The 17,386-nt window shown below is 43.9% G+C and overlaps 1 protein-coding gene across 4 annotated transcripts in view; it reads left to right on the top strand.

Moving 5' to 3' along the window:
* The window catches only part of CYFIP2 (cytoplasmic FMR1 interacting protein 2), a 124,791-nt gene that overhangs the window by 1,524 nt on the left and 105,881 nt on the right, over positions 1-17,386 (top strand). The window lies entirely within an intron of this gene.

Below are 17,386 nucleotides of genomic sequence, written 5' to 3'. Positions count from 1 at the left end.
TGTTTCAGCATCATAAGACCTTCTCTGTGATGCTCCCTGAGGCCTCCCACCTCCACCTCCGTGTTCTGTGCTTCCCCCATTCTCCTGTGTCAAAAATTATTTTCAAGAAAGGAGCCAGTGAACATGTTTATCTTTTAAGAGCTAAATACAAAAGAATTTGCCATTCGATGCAGAGCAGGTCCTTTAGAAGTCATTTAACTGGAAAGGAAACAGAGGCCAGGAGGCATTTGAATGGAAAACAAAGCTTTAAGTCAACATATTTGATATCTCTAGCGGTGGAATTTCAGGCAGTGGGCTGCGAGTAGGAACGGGGAACTGGGTAGCAATTTGGGGAACAGCTCACTGAAATGGCAGTAATTAGCGGTGGTCAGCTCCGTTTGCTGCTGGGGCAGAAGTACTGTAGGAGCATGTGTATGTGTCACTGGCCAGGGGTTACTGTCACTGGAAGGTATGTGTGGAGCACCCAGTATCCACTTGGGGGGGGGGAGGGTAAAACTTCCCTATACAGAGTTACTCACTGGTACTGGCTGCCATCTGCCCGGGCAGTTACGAGGCCACAAGAAGAGTGTGTTGTTGCTTACAAAGCTAGTGCTTCTGCCTAGTTCTGAACACTGAGCCTCTGGCTGTGGGCATTAGCTCTCTGCTCACTAAGGTTCTTTATTATATTTCCTGGCCAGTTCTCACCAGTTCTGGAGGCACCCAAGACTGCCTTGTTCTGTCCCCTGCTGAAAGTGGAAAAGGAAATACTTGTTTTAGGGCATTAGGCCAAGAATGGGGTATATGATCCAGTAGGGTTGGAGAGTTTTTCTCAAATCAAATCGGAGGCTGGCCCAGAAAAGGTAGACATGAATTTAAAATCTGGAAAAGCGCCCCAGGAGAAAACTCCACGTCCCCTCTGATAAATTGTGCCCTCTTGGGAGTTCCATGGGCCTCCACTGCTGTCATTGACCAGCAAGCTGAATGAGGTGATGAATAAGCAACAAGCTAATTAGCATTGGAAACAGCACTCCTGGAAAACAGCACAGGCTCTGGTCCCTACATTTGAGGATTGGCCTATACTCTCAACTCAGAGAGGTTTCTTTTGGCTGCTTTTGGCCTCAGGGATCCACCAAGAACTTCACAAAATGGTCTTTTGTAGCCTCCGTGTGGCCACCATAACAATGAGTCTATTTCTTTACTAGCAAGTATTAATTATTCACTTGTACTTGATGAAACCAGACATCGGTCACTTCATTGGAGCCTTTGTAACAGGCCTTCGGTCTTGTCGTTCCGAGGAGCACACCCGTGCCTAGGTTCTAGAGGATAGACCTGTTTTGGTAGTGAAGCATGCTGGGCAGTGACTGGGAAGCCAGCAGAGGTGGGGAAGGAGCTGGTCCTTCACTGGGTGCTCTTTTTAAGTGAGGGACACACGAACATGTTGAGTAGAGTGTCTAGCACATAGTGAAGTGCTATTCCATTTATGTATTTATTGGTTATTTTGAAGATTTCATTTTATTTGAGATATGGAGAGTGAGAGAGAGAAAGACAGATAGAGCACTAGCAGGGGGTAGAGGCAGAGGGAGAGGGACAGGAAGACTCCCCATGAGCAGGGAGCCCGATGTGGGACTTAATCCCAGGAGCCTGGGATCATGACCTGAGCCGAAGGCAGACACTTAACCAACTGAGCCACCCAGGTGCCCATGTATTTATTATTTTAATGTACTAATTACATAATCCTTAAGAATATGGTTCATGTGTGTAGTTAATCCATAGCTCTTCCCACTCCTCTACCTCCAGGGCCTTCCTGGATTTTGCTTTTTCAACGGGGAGTTGGCTAGCCCCGGCATGGTTACCTGCAAAAGGTAGCCACGAGAGTGATAGGATGCACTATCAGTAAGGCCTTCAGGTAGGAAGTGCTCTTGAGCAGCTCACTGATGGTGCATATAACTTGAGTAGGCAGAAAGAAGGGGAGGGAGTACACTGAGCCCAAGCCCAGAGGTAGTTCTCACATTTCAACACACAAAGAGAGGTCAGGAAGGAAATTTCTTTCTGTGTGCATTTAGCATTTTGCAATCAGCCAAAAATGTTAAGGGCATGCTTCACTTCCCAGGCAGACAGAGCAGTGCCGTGGCCTTTGGACACAGGAGTTATCCTCTACTTGCTGTGTGCCTTTAAATCCTGCACTGCCTCTCTCTGACTTTCCGAATTGGCCACGGGAAAGCAGCGTGCCCAGCCTGTTACCTACCTGTTGCCACAGGAGCCTGCAGATGAGATAATGTCTATAAATCCCAGTCCTAGAAGAAAAGGCCATGGAAACAGAAGAGAAAGAGGTTTCTGAATGTGTGGCTCTTTGGGAGGACTGCCCTTTATTCCTAGAGGAACAAGTTATTAATTATATATTGTGTGTCAACTTAAGAAGACAAATCTGTGGCCTCTCTGTAACAGCAAGCCAAGGGGACACTGAAAGGCACTGTGTGATTCACAGATTCTGTCACGGCCCCTGGACGGCCTTGTCTGTACAAAGACATTTCAGATTTCAGTCAGTGGGTGTGGGGCGCCTCCCAGGATGCAGAGTTTGGATACTGACTTCCTAGCCATGGCCGTTATGCCAAGGGCTGTGTATGGTGTGCCTCAAAGGAAGACCATTCAAGCCGTACTTCTTGGGCCCTGGCAGTAGAGGAGGAAACCAGTTCAGTGCAAGATCCTTGAAAGAGATTGCTCTGAGAAGGTAGAGCTGAGGTTCAGGCAGAATTTCTTGCAGGTACCCTTCTGGCTGAGTGGCATATGGCTAGACTTACAGCAACTCAGAAGTAGTGCAAGGAGAAAGGGAAGTAAATGTGACCTTCTGGAGAGATACCAGAGAAGGACCCAGTGATGACTTCATCAATAGGCCTTTTGATAGTGTGTTCGCATCATCATTAGGTCATCTTAGAGCTGTGGTTCTCAGATTTTAATCTCTTCATGGGATAGAAGGATGTTTAGTATGTCCATGTTGTATGGTCTCTGTCTTCTAAATAAGGGAGGAGATGATGTCCTCTGCAGAAAGTAAAGGTGGCAGACTGGTTAGGAAAGTTCAGGAGACTTCCGGAGGTTTGGAACAGCTGCCTCTGTGGGTGGAATAAGAAATCAGCTGGGGATGAATGAGAGGATTGTCTTACTTTCTGAGACCAGAGAATCTGCAGAGCTGACCCTCCCAGAAGATACTCAGTAGCCCAGTATTAAGTGAAGGGATACCTGAGAAAGATAGCCAATTTGTGTTTTTAAATCATGACATCTTAAGACTGATTTTGGCAAGGTATGAAGGGTGAGAAAAGAATTCAGGACTAGGGGTTGTCCGTCATCCTTCAAGTATGTTATACTGTCACATGGTAAAGAGAAATAAGGACCTGTGTCTTACGGGTTAAGGTGAGATCGGTATGCTCTAAAGAAGTCCCCTCAGAGTCTTCTAGCAATAAGGCTGACTTAGATGTGATATCTTAAAGGACTATAATGTTTTAAGTTAAAAAAATTTTTTTTTACCAGAAGACACGAATTTGGGCCACTTGCCAATGTAGTCAACAAGTTGTTCCTGTAGTGCTTATTAAGTAAATAATGTGTAGAATGTGCCCTGATCTGTACTAGGGCTATGGGTGGAACTAAAAAAAAAAAAAAAAAAAAAGACTATTCCTGGTTTTGGTGATCCAAAGAATTAGTGAACACATAAAGCAATTTATAATGCAGTAGGAAGTTGTGAACACTGAGACTGAGCACTTTAAGAATCCAGAGAAATGGAAGTTTAGTGGAGTTTGGCTGTTCAGAACTTCATGGAGGCCTATCTTGAATTGGGCCTTGACAGTGGTCAAGGGTAGGATTCCAGAAGGGGAGAGAACAGTCTATTGGAGAGTGGAGAGAGTTGGAGCAAAGGCAAGAATGCTCATGGGCAGGTTCATGGCCTCTCATACATCTTGGCCAGAGTGGGTGTCCATGTTAGAGAACCATGGTCTTGAAGGAAGCCCTTGGCATGGAGGGTCCGTCGGCTGCCAATGTCACTTTTGTTTTTCGAGTTGGACGTGGACAATATTGACATGCTCAACCCACCACAGCCACAGCCAGCCCCTCCCCAATGCACCCCCACTCAGGGAAAGAGATATACCTGCCAGCAGGGGTAACATGGGAGCCCTTGGAGCTCTTCCAAGCATGTAATAAAAAGTACCTTGTTTGCAAACCTCATACTTAAACTGTCACTAGGTAAAAGTTGCCCATAAGAATCTTGACAAGGGACGTTTTTTGGCATCAGAGTAGAGAACCACCGCCCGACCAACCTTCCTGTCTCACTGGCAAGGAAATGACCTTTGTAGAGGGAGTGAAGATGCGATTCCAGGGCCTAAGTCGGTCTTCAGTTGGAGCCATAGTCGAGCTGCAGCCTCGTGAAACAGGCCTGCACGGTCTGCTCTTGTGGCTGAACTTGCCGTTTCGCTCTTTGTTTCCAGGGCAGACGCAGGGTGACTGGCTTCTCTTCCTGAGTTTGAGCAGGTGCTGCTGAGACGCAGCTCCTCTCCCCAGACAGAGGTCACGTTGGCACCCCTTACGTGGTGGCTTGTCCCAGGAGGCCCCACTGGGAGCAGATCGGCAAGCTGGCAAGCTGCTCTCAGAGACATGACTGCCCACCCGACCCCACCCCCACCTCCCGCCCCGCCAGAGGATGGGATCTGCCCTGCCCTGTTGGGTTATCAACGGAAAGGCCCCCTCAACCCTCAACACTGACAACACAGGAAGCAGCTGGGTAAAACGGCCGGCAGGAGGTAGGGTGACAATGTCTCTAACCCAGCAAGGGTCTTTCTCTTTGCTGTAAACAACCAGGAGGGTAGGCCTTCTCCAGAGGCCCAAGGCGTGGACTTCTCTGCTCTGTCCTCCTGTCCCTTGTGTGGAGAGAAGCTGCTGGGGATGGGGGGTCTCTGTCCCAGAAGACCTGCAGTGAGGGAGTCCAGGAGGGAAGGCTGCCTGAAGACAGTGCTAGCGACTGGCCAGATGGCATCAGAGATGCTAGGAAGGAGGCCTTGGGTTGTTGTCTTTAAATTTAAAAATTTTGATCAAAGCAATACATGCTTTCAAAATAGTGGGGTGCTTGGGTGGCTCAGTTGTTAAGCAGCTGCCTCCAGCTCAGGTCATGATCCCAGGATCCTGGGATGGAGCCCCACATCGGGCTCCCTGCTTGGCAGGAAGCCTGCTTCTCCATCTCTCACTGTTTCTATCTCTGTCAAATCAATAAATGAAATCTTTAAAAAGCAAAAACAAAAGATCAAAAAGTGTGCAAAGACGCATAATGAAAATAGCCATCCAGTGCCCACCTCCCCAGAGAGGCTGTCACTTCTAACTCACTGTTTCTCCCAGCTCATGCATCCAGATCTCTTAGGAATATGCTTACGCTGCCATTTTTTGATTTATCTGCTCTATGCATTGTCTGTTTACTTCCTGCTGTGATAGATGAAGTCTTCGCTTTCTTATACCATTCACCTCCCTCCCCTGTCCCCATCTCCCAATATAGTGAGAGCTCTGGCTTTTTTTTTTTTTTTTTTAAGATTTTATTTATTTATTTGATAGAGATCACAAGTAGGCAGAGAGCCAGATGGGGGGTGGGGCTTGCGGGGAGACAGGCTCCCTGCTGAGCAGAGAGCCTGATGTGGGGCTGGATCCCAGGACTGTGAGATCATGACCTTTGCTGAAGGCAGAGGCTTAACCCACTGAGCCACCCAGGTGCCACTGCGAGAGCTCTGTTTTAACCTAAATCATGTCTGAAGCATCTATATTATTAAGACATGTAAATGATGATCACTAAAAAGATAGGTAATGTCCTTTGATTTATCGCCTTTCCTACATAGCTTTTTTGTTTTATTGCAGAGTTAGAATTTTCTCCCTTCCCCTTCCTTCCTTCCTATTTAATACCACTTTTTTTTTTTTTTTTTTTTTTTTTTTTAAACAGCTCTGTCCTATCTGTTAGTGTATCAGATCCTCCTATCTTCCGGGGAATTTACTGTGTTAACCCCAGCTCCGCCCCTAACTAGCTAAGTGACCTTGCACTGGTCTGTCTAATCTCTCAGCCTCAGTGCCCACCCCCCCACACACACTCCCAGCAGAAAGAAGGAAGGAGGAGGACTACAAACTGGTCTTTTTCTCATTCTAAACCTCAAAGCCCATTCCCCCATCTCAGAGGCTGTTGCTGTCTGAGCAGTCTCTTCCCCAGGGTGGGGCAGCCCCCCACCCCCTCAACAGATGGCAGTGCAACCAACCTGAGGGGTTTGGGGTGCTGGTTTGGGCCCTGCCCCATGGTGGTCCAACTTGTCCTTCGGTCTAGGGGCTGCCCCATGGGGTCCTTTGGATGGGTGTGTCTGTTGCTCTCTGGTTCTGTCCCACTTCCTCTGGTGATTTTTATTCAGTGGAATCTGTGCTTGTCGGAAGGCAGCATCGTGGTTCCCAAACTTGCCAAGCTCCTACTCCAGCTCCTTCTCTTTGTACCACTCCTGCATATGTAATACCCAAACTGTCCCCAAGTACTCACGCACATAAGAACATTTTTTGGTACTGACGCTTCAGTTCACCACTTAAAGCATATGGTTCAGTAATTTTCAGTATATTCACAGAGTTGTGCAACAGTCATCGTGATTGATTTTATAACATTTTCATCACCCCAGAAAGAAGAACCTTCATGCCCATTAGCAGCCGCATCTATTTCCTCCAGTTTCCACCCCAAGCCTATGGACCCACAAATTACTTAATGTTTCTTTTGATTTGCTCACCCTGGGCATTTCCTTTAAAAAGCACACTATGTTTCTTTCCCTTATCAGATTTTTGAAGTGCATGTTGTGGCATGTGTCTCTGCCTCATTCTTTTTTATGGCTGAATAATATTCCGTAACAGGGATATACCATATGTTATTTACCCATTCCTCAGCTGATGGACATTTGAGTCATTTCCAGGTTTTGGCCATCACAAACGGTGGTGCTGTGAACATTTATGTACCGGTTTTTATGTGGACATATATTTTCAGTTCTCTTGGGATTAGACACAGGAGTTGCAACGTTGTATTTGGTAACATTGTGTTTGAAACTTGGAGGGACTGCCAAACTGTTTCCCAAAGTTGCTGCACCATTTTACCTTCCTTTCAGCAGGGTATGGGGGTTCCAGTTTCACATCCTCACCAACATTTGTTGTTACTTGTCTTTTTGAGAATAGCTGTTCTAAAGGATATGAAATGATAACTCACTGTGATTTTGATTTGCATTGCCCCAATGGCTAAAAATATTAATAATTTTTATGTGCTTATTGCCCATTTGTATATCTTCTTCAGAGCAAGGTCTGTTCCTATCGTTTGCCCATTTTAAAGATTGGGTTGCCTTTCTGTTACTGAATTTTAAGAATTCTTTGTATAGTCTATGTCAATAGCAGACGGCGTCCAGGTGGTCTCTTCCATCCTGTGGATTGTTTTTTCACTTTCTTGTTGATGTTTCCTGAGGTACCAAAGTTTTAAGTTTAATTTTGATGCTATTAATAGACAGCTAATAAAATCAAAGATACCTAACCTATTTTTTATTGCACTGCTTGTACTTTTGATGTCATTACATATTCCCGAGTCACAAAGATGTACTCCGGTGTTTTCTTCTAAGAGTTTTACTGTTTTGGCTGTTATAGGTCTTTGATCCATTCTGAGTTGATTTGTTGTGTGGTGTCGGGTAGAAGTCTGGCTTCATTCTTTCACATGTGGATATCCAGGTGTCCCAACACCATTTGTTGAAAAGAATATCCTTTTCCCACTGAATTGTCTTGGTACCCTTGTCAAAAATCAATTGACCATAAATATGAGGGTTTATTTTTAGATTTTCAGTTCTGTTTTATATCTTTATACCAAGACCACACTTTCTTTTTCCACACTGTTTTGATTACTTTAGGTTTGGACTAAGTTTTGAAATTGGGAAGTGGGTGTCCTCCAGTTTTGTTCTTTTGGGAGATCGTTTTGAATTTCGGTGTGAATTTTAGGATTAGCTTGTCAATTTCCTCACAGACGCCATCTGGGATTTTGATGGGGATCACCCTGGATCTGTATCAGTTTGTGGAATACTGCCATCTTAACAATATTAAGTCTTCCAATCTATGAAAATGGGATATCTTCCATTGATTTGTGTCTTCTTCAATTTTTTGACAATGTTTTATAGTTTTCAGAGTGTACATTTTATGCTCTTTTTTTGGGCAAACTTATTCCTAAGTATTGTATTATTTGTGATGCTGTTATAAATAGAATATTTTCGTGATTTCATTTTTTGACCATGCATTGTTAGTATAGAGAGATACAATTGACATCTGTGTGTTGACCTTGTATCCTGTAACCTTACTGAACATGGTTGTTCATTTTAATAGTTTTTAGTGGATTTCATAAGGATTTTCTATGTATAAGATTAAGTGTCTGCAGATAGAGATAATTTTACTCCTTCCTTTCTAATGTGGATACTGTTTATTTATTTTTTTTCTTTCCTAAATACACTGGCTAGAACCTCCAATATAATGTGGAATAGAAATGGAGAGAGCAGACATCCTTGTCTTCTTCCTAATTTTGGGAAAGCATTCAGTCTTTTACCATTAAGTCTGAAGTTGGCTGTAGATTTTGTTTTGTTTTAGCTGCCCATTATCAACTTCCCTTCTGTTCCTAGTTCGCTGAGTGTTTTTGTCATGAAGGAGTATGACTTCATCCATTTTTCTTTCTGCATATACTGAGATGACCCTGTGGGATTTGTCCTTTATTCTATGATATGGCTTATTACATTAATTGATTTTTGGATGTTAATGTTAAACCCATCATACATTTCTGGGATAGATCTCCCTTTGTCATGATGTATAATCCCTTTTATACAATGCTGGATTTGGTTTTGTTGGGCAGATTTTATTGAGCACTCTCTACCAAGCAAGCTGTTTACATGAATTAACTCATTCAGTTTTCAAAGCCTACAAGGTTGGAACCGTTATTTTTCCTCCTATCAGAGACAAGGAAGCTGGGGCTCAGAAGCATAATGCCATCTTCCCAAGGTCACAGAGCCAGCAGTGGCAGTCAGGATTCGAGCTAGTTCTTCATCCCACTCTCACCAGATAAAGCACCTCTCATGAACATATCAAGAGTGATGTGAGGTGATTTTCAGATGATACCCATTGTTTTCATTGTTTTTATATTTTATAGTTTCCCTTTGTTTATGGCCAAGTGATACTAGTTCTCTGTTAGTGATTGTCATCTGAGCTTCCTTCTAAAATATATTTATAAAACCAAACATAAAAATTCTTTATAGACAAAAATATTAAGTAAGTAATTGTATAGACAGTTTATGGGTATGACTGCATATTTCATATTGATTTAAGTTATCTGTGCTGTCAGTAGTGAAGGAGAAGGAATGGAAAAACTAGAAATGAAGACATGGCCTATTCAGGTCATCTCATTTCTCCTGTGTCGTCAGGGGATTCAGATGTGTTCATGCATTCATCTGCTACTTCCTCAGTGCCTAATCTGTTTTCAGAGCTCTGTTAAGGTCACTGAGGTTTTCAGTGACGGCTAAGAAATGGCCTGTCACCTCATGGAGCCTACACACGCATACCTCATTCTACACATCTGTGTTTTCTTGCACGGGCAAACGCAGATCGATGTCCGGTGGCCACCTGGACCTCCGTATTTCACGAGGAGGGTTCTGAGGCTGCCTGGGGACTCACTGAGAAATAAAGCCATTATCAATTAGTAACGGTGGCCCGGACATGGAAAGAGGAAGTATCGGTACTCGCCACCCTTCCCAGGCAGCACGTGTCAGCAGAGAGGTACTGCTGGTGGACCTAGGAGTGCCATTGCTGTGTCACAAGGTCACTCTCTGTTCTAAAATTTGAGGAACTGCTACAGTTTCCCAAAGTACCGCACTGTTTTACTTTTCCTACTGGCCATGTCTGAGGCTTCCTATTTCACAGCCTCACCAACACTGGAAGGGAGCAATTACATCCTAGCATGGGCGACCTTGAAGGATGAGTGAAATCAGGTCATACCGTGAGAGAAGGGAGAGAGTTTATTTCAGACATAACTGTATACAAAACACTGAAGCTTTTCGCTTTAAGTGTTCGCATGTTAACTATTTGAACCATTTTGAAGGAGTTCTTTCTAAAATATAAACAGGTTTTTTGCTATTTATATTCCTTTTCCTCCGTTCCCACTTTTAAAATCCTGGTATCTTGGACATAGTGATGGCTTTCTTGATGTCTTGGGTTCCCTGGCCATTACTCATGAAAAAAGATTTTTACTTGGGAGAGAGAGAGGGAAAACACGAGCAGGAAAAGGGGCAGAGGGAGAAGTAGGCTCCCTGCCCGCTCCCTGCTGAGCACGGAGCCTGACCCCAGAATCCTGAGATCATGACCTGAGCCAAAGGCAGATGCTTAACCAGCTAAGCCACCCAGGTGCACCTACTCATCGACTAAATCTTTATGTAGCTACAAATGGGTGCTTGAAACTGTGCTGAGAGCTGGGTGTTAGACAGCTCCTGCCCTCAAGAAATTTGTCATTTAGGGCAGGAGAGAAGATGTGGTAATAGGTGTAATAAAGCATTATGGATGCCACAGAAGTAGGGGCACACTGGGTTTTAAGGAGAGCCAAAGGGGAAAGTGAATTTGTGTAGTGGGTAAGAGAGTCAGAAAGGCTCCTTAAGGAGTTAACCATTCCCTTCGGTCTCCCCGAGCCCTAGGGTCATCCTGGCAGTGTATGAAGTGTTTGGTGGTTGTGTGCTATGATATTGCTGATACTTCTTAAGCGATTGGAATACGTAGAGTTCTGCTTCTGCACTTTGTGGCCCCAACTCTCATGCTTGTAGTTTCCTCTCCATCCTGCATGGCTCAGCCTCTCCTCTCCAGGCACCACGGTGAGGCTTGCTGCTGTCAGCGTTGGGGCAGCGCCTAACTTACGGCTTTATTTTATGGACCAGGTGATGCGTTAAAAGAAGTGCCAAGTGGCTGCAGTGAGGTTTGGAGCCACAAGGTTTGATCATGGGGTCAGTGGAATGTTCTTGTAAAATTCTTCACCCCCAGACTGTTCAGGAAAAGCCACATGCTCCATTCTGGTGGGGTCTTTGGAAGTCCTGTAAGATGCACATGGGTGACTCTGAGCCTGCCTGGGTCCCGCACCTGTGAAAGAGCTGCCTCCGACATGTGGAAGGGTCTTGGTTGCAGAGGAAATACTGACCCGTGGCCCCACGTCCTGTCACTGCAAACCTGGGTCCCTGCACAGTCCCCAACATGCCAAGTGTGTATGCATAATACACTCCAGTTTCCTTCTTTGGATTTTTCCTGCTCAGTCAAATGCTGTGCAAGAATACATTTTTTTAGGGGGACAATGTAAGCCTCCTTTTATTTCCTATGTATTTATTTATTTACGTATTTAATTATACAATATTTCTATACATAAATACTCACATATTTATCACTTTTAGCTCTGTATTTAATTGCTTTCTAGCTGGAGAGATTTACAGGCAGGGAAAATATTTCCTGACCTCTTGATGTTTGTAGGACCCAAAGGTGACAGTTACCTAATCTTTCTAGGTTGGCAGAGTCTTGTCCTTCTTGAGGAGGGAAAAAAGCAGCCAACCTGGAGGGGAAAAAAGGAAGTAAAGTGCTTGGTACCTTTTATAAAGGTACAAAAGTAGGTGTGGTCTAGAAGAAAGGGCATTGAACTGGGAGTCAAGATATCCGCTTTCTGCCCTTAGCTCAGCCACCAGCTGGCCACGTGACTTTGAAAGAACGTTTTTCACTTCTCAGTAACCCTGTGCCCTCCTTACAAAAACAGCAAAAATAACACCTGTCCTCTCGAAACTGCAGGGTGATTGCGACTGAGGAAATCAATATGAAAGACCTATAGAGTTGAGATGTTAGAGCTGAGATAATAGTAGTCCCCTCCTTTTTTTTTTTTTTTTAATAGAATTGTGGCAACGTTTGATTCATCCATTCACCACGTTAAAAAGAGGCCACCCGCCTGCTAACATTTCCCAAGGGCTTACTTTGTGCCTGCTATTGGGCAGCATTCCACATTCTGTAATGTTATATAATCCCCAGAATAAATCATCGAGGGCAGGGACCGTTATTAATTATTGCCCTTTTAAAGGTAAGGAAACCGAGACTCAAGAGGTTAAGAAATACACTTACGGTTATGTAGCTAGTAGGTGGCAGATGACAGATTTGAACCCAGGCTATACTTAGCCCGGTATTCCACTTCAGTAAAAAGATCTTGTTATTTTTCCTTTTCCTTCCAGAAAGTCAAATAGGAAATGACAATGCAGATCTTTTTTGCTTCTAGATCTTTTGCTGGGTTTATGGTATGGTTAGTCAGCACCTGTGTTCCCCAAGCCAGGTTCTCCTGGCACCCACCTGGCATTTTGGGGGCCTACCCCCACTTGCTCGGGCTCCATCAGCCATGTCAGCCAGGGTGCCCCTAAAGCCCTTCTTCAAAGCAGATTGCCTTGGAGCCCAGTGCTGTTAGTCCTCGGTGAAACCAGGCCACTGCGTTCGAGCTCGTTAGAGAGATGCTGAATTTAAATCGGCTATGAATGCCCCACCCTGAGAGGCCGCAACTGTGCCTGGTAAAGTGACACTCCCAGAACACTGTTCGTTTTTAAATATTTTTATGAATTTCTCCTCCAAAGTGGCAAAGTGGCCACGTGTTCATTGACTGGATATAAAGACTTACTCTCCTTTGGCAGATTGCATAATAGGCAGGACACTTGAGCCAGAAAGCAAGTCCTTATTTTCACGTGTATTGCTTAAAATTTCCAGAATGTCTTTTTTTTCTTTCTGATTGATTTGGAGTTGGCAATGACTTATAGCCCTTGAGTTAAAAATGTCTGATTTCCTTCTCCCTGAGACAGTGAATGATCTACAAACAAACACAGGAATCCATTAGAGAAGCTGCATTTACAAGGAGAAAAGAAAGGTTGCATTAACAGAAATAAAGACTCCTAATTTACCGGCTGGTAGGCTGTTCACTTACTGATTCTCTTCGAGGGAAGTGCAGGGGTGTTATTGTGTTAAAGGGAAAACCTTAGGGTTATTGAGGTCGATGAGTTATTTTGAAGTGTGTGAAGCCAGAAGAAACCCAGGGTGTAGGAGGAAGGTGAAGGGGAAGATCATATGGCAAGTGAGAGTCAGGGAAGGTGAAGGAAGGGGAGATGGGTTCGAGCTGGTGGTGTATACACCAAGCCTGAGGATTTCGCGAACATTTTGAAACATGTGGCATTGAATAGAAAGATACAATAAATCCCTGTGTAAGCATCACACAGCATTAACAGTTACTAGTTCACGGTTGTTTCCTCTGTTACTCACTTTCTCCCTCTCTACTATTATTTGGAAGCAAACCCCTGTATCATTTTATGCATATTTTAGTAGATATTTCTAAAAGATGCAAACTCTTTTAAAATATAACCTTGATATTATTTTCACATCCGAAAAATAATAGCACGTTTCTTTAATACAATCAAGAACCCAGTTACTCTTAAATGTTCCAGTTTCCTTATATACGATTTTCTTCTGATGGCTTGTTTCAAAGAGGATCCAAACAAGGGGACACACTGTGGCAGTCTGTTAGTCCCCTATCGGCAATGGCTTCCCCTGGATCTCTTGTTTTCACCCCCATGGAATTTATGTGACACTGAGTCATTCGTCATGCATAGTTTCCCATAGATTATATTTTACTGATTACATCACTGTGGCATATTCTAACGTGTTCTTCTGTCCTGGTCATTTACTATCAGTGGGTGTCAAGGGCTTGATTGGGTTCCAGTGTTTTGCTTTGGGTCCAGCATTCTTTGTAAGGCGATGGTGTGCTCTTCCATCAGGAGGCACATGATGTCTGATTGTCTTTCACTTAGGGATGTTAGCAGTGGATGATCATCTGTGCCTATATCCATTTGAGGAGTTAGAAATATAGGGATTTTTTTTTAAGATTTTATTTATTTGACAGAGAACGAGAGAGAGAGAGAACACACAAACAGGTGGAGCAGCAGAGGGAGAGGGAGAAACAGGCCCTCTGCTGAGCAGGGAGCCCAGTGTGGGGCTCAATCCTAGGACCTGGGGATCATGACCTGAGCTGAAGGCAGATGCTTAACTGACTGAGCCACCCAGGGATATTTTGTCAGTATTTATGGGGAAAAAAAAAAGAACTTCTCTATCTCTAGAGATAAACATTCCTCTTGTTTACCCAGTGGTCATTGTGTATAGGGAAGGCATGTTAAATGTTTGCTTTTTTGCTTTTTTGTGCCTACTTTCAACATAAAGGTGGTTCACTGGCATCCTCCAGCAGTAACAAAGTAATGTTAAAAAACGTTTTAGTAAGTGTCCTTATGATTTCATGGATTTATACATATTTTATATTGCTTTCGTTGTACTGAGTTATACTAACTGGTGCTCTCACAGTGCCCCTTCGTTGGCCAGTGGATGCTGCCTCCAGTTGGCTCCTGGGTCCCTTGGACACACCGCGGGAGTTCTAGATAGAGAGCTGCTGCTTTGCTTTCTGCTCTGACAACTTGTTCTAAGCGTTTTGTATACATTTTCTGTCCCAGACCTGGACTGAGCTATTTCTCCAATATATTGGTTCTTTTAGCAGGAAATAGTATTTGCAGACCAAAGCCAGGCAGTAAAAGTGCTCATTGCTCATGGGTTGGTCATTGTGTCCTTGTCTTTTCAGTGCACAGAGCTAGGAGATAAACACACATACCCATACATACAAACATGCATGTATATGGTATATTTAAAGTCAAAACATGTGATGACTTCCTACTGATACCCCAAATTCATATTCAGGGCTATATAGTTGACTTGGTTTTGTATGTCCTTTCTCTCATCAAAAATACCAATTCTTAGCACCACCAGGAATGATAGAACATTCCACAATCACTAATTTGTCTTACCTTACAGCGCATTCAAACGTTCTCACTGCCACAGTTAACCAATTTTTTATGAAAAAAAAGCTTGAGATATTTTATTGCAACTCTTCATCATTCTTAAGCTATCTTCTGCCAGAAATTTCTGAGTTTTAAAATCACTTGGAGGGGCGCCTGGGTGGCTCAGTGGGTTAAAGCCTCTGCCTTTGGCTCAGGTCATGAACCCAGGGTCCTGGGATTGAGCCCCGCATCCGGCTTTCTGCTCAGTGGGGAGCCTGCTTCCTTTCCTCTCTCTGCCTGCCTCTCTGCCTGTTTGTGATCTCTCTCAAATAAATAAATAAAATCTTAAAAAAAAAATCACTTGGAATAGGTTCTTTCTGTGTAGTTATGCCAAAAACTAATTCACATATGCCTTAATTTGTTTTATCTTGCTTTTGCCGGGTAGTGGTTGTTTTTTTGTTTGTTTGTTTTTGAGATTTTATGTATTTATTTAACCAAAAGATAGCACAAGTAGGAACAACAGGCAGAGGGAGGGGGAGAAGTAGACTCTCCACCAAGCAGGGCACTGGATGTGGGGCTGATTGCAGGACCCCGCCATCATGACCTGAGGCAAAGGCAGCCACTTAACTGACAGAGCCACCCGGAGTGGTTGCTTTTTAAATTTAAAAATGTTTTATAAGTATATAAAATATATGGTTTCAAAGTCAAATCTACATAACGGGTTATTTTCAAAGAAATCGTGCCTCTATCACTACCCATTTAACCATAGTCCTGCTTATCCTTCTTCCCCAGGGATGGCCAGATTTTAAAATTAGGTGGTTTATCCTTCCATTGTTTGTTTTTTAATGTGTGTGTGCATGTATACATCACTCCTTTCTTAGATAAATGACAGTGTATTGTACACAGCATATCCTGGAGATCACACCAGACTTGGCGTGTACAGATGGATTCCTCATTCCTATTTACTGCTGCCTAGTATCTCGCTGTGTGGCGGCACATGGTCTATTCAGACAATCTTCTGTTGAGGCGTGTTTGCATTTTGCACACTTTTGCTACTGCGGGTAGTGCCCCGGTGAATAGCCTGGTGCCAATGTCTTTTTGCATTTTTATCGACGTGTCTTTAGGATAGTTCCCTAGAAGTGATTACTGGTCAAACAGTGAAATGCTTATATGAGTTTGTTAGATATTGCCAGATTTCCTTCCTTGTGCTGTTTCACATCCTTACTAAGGTCCTAGGGATGGAGCCCAAGCCTTTTATTATTAAAAAGCCATGCATGTCTGGGTGACTCAGCAGGTTAAGCATCTGGCTCTTGATTTTGGCTTAGGTCATGATGTTGGGGTCATAAGATTGAGCCCCACATCAGGCTCTGTGCTGTGTGTGGAGTCTGCTTGATATTCTCTCTCTACCTATCACTCTACCCTCCCACCATCAATAAATGAATAAATAAATCTTTAAAAAAAAAATTGCTGTGCCTGTAGTACTTTGGCATAAGCACCTACAATTGAAAAGACTTAGCTCAGGGCCCCTGGGTGGCTCAGTCGGTTAAGTGTCTGCCTTCGGTTCAGGTCATGATCTTGCTGTCTTGAGATCTAGTCAGGACCCCAGGATTGGGCTTCCCTGTCAGCGGAAAGCCTACTTCTCCCTTTTCCCTCTGCCTGCCTCTTCCCCCTGCTTCTGCTCTCTCTGTCTCTGTCAAATAAAAAAGTAAAAAAATTTTTTTTTCAAGAGAAGACCTAGCATGGAGATGGACCTTGTGTCAGTACATACAGACTTGCAATGTGAATCTCAGCACTTGGAAGGAAACCCCAGATCTGGAGCTGGAGACATCTAGATTCCAGCCCCAGCCCCACACTTTTCAGCACTTGACCTTGTGAAATTACTTCAGTCCTGAGCTTCTGTTGGCTCTTCTGTAAAATGGGAATAATCATAGCACCTACCTTTGTAGGGTCCATGCAAAGTTAAAATAGGGGAATGCTTGGCAAAGCATAAAGGGTAAAGATATGTTGGCTTTATTACTACTATTACTAGTACTGCTGCTACTACTATTATTTTAATTAATGAAGAAGGTTCTTAGGGCTTTGGTGCTTGTAGATCATTATGCTCTATAAAATTATTAGTCCTTCCTATAAAATGAACATAATACTAATGTAAGAAGGGAGACAATTTTTTGTGTGTTGGTTGGCAAATGGTTTTGCTGTAGAACTGGATACCACACTTCAAATTCAGGGGAGAGAACAGGAAGAAGCATAGGTATGGAGAGGACCTAAAACCACCCCCATGAGGCTAAGTGCCTGCAGAGAACAGAGGGGAAGTCACTTCTGGGCTCCTCAAGCCCTCCTTGGCTATGGCCTTTGCTGTTGTCCCAAGCATGATGGGGAGGTGTTGCTAGAAGACTCTGTGATGGGTGCAGCAACACTAGCTGCTCAGCCCTGACCTGCCCTCCCAGCTATGGGCCGGAAGGAGACACTGGTTTGGGGCAGCATGACCTGGGGTACAC

This window comes from Mustela nivalis (assembly GCF_964662115.1).
Source record: "Mustela nivalis genome assembly, chromosome: 3".
Classification (NCBI taxonomy): Eukaryota; Metazoa; Chordata; class Mammalia; order Carnivora; family Mustelidae; genus Mustela; species Mustela nivalis.
The sequence above is the reverse complement of the archived record's forward strand: the minus strand, read 5'-3'. Positions and strand labels throughout refer to the sequence as shown.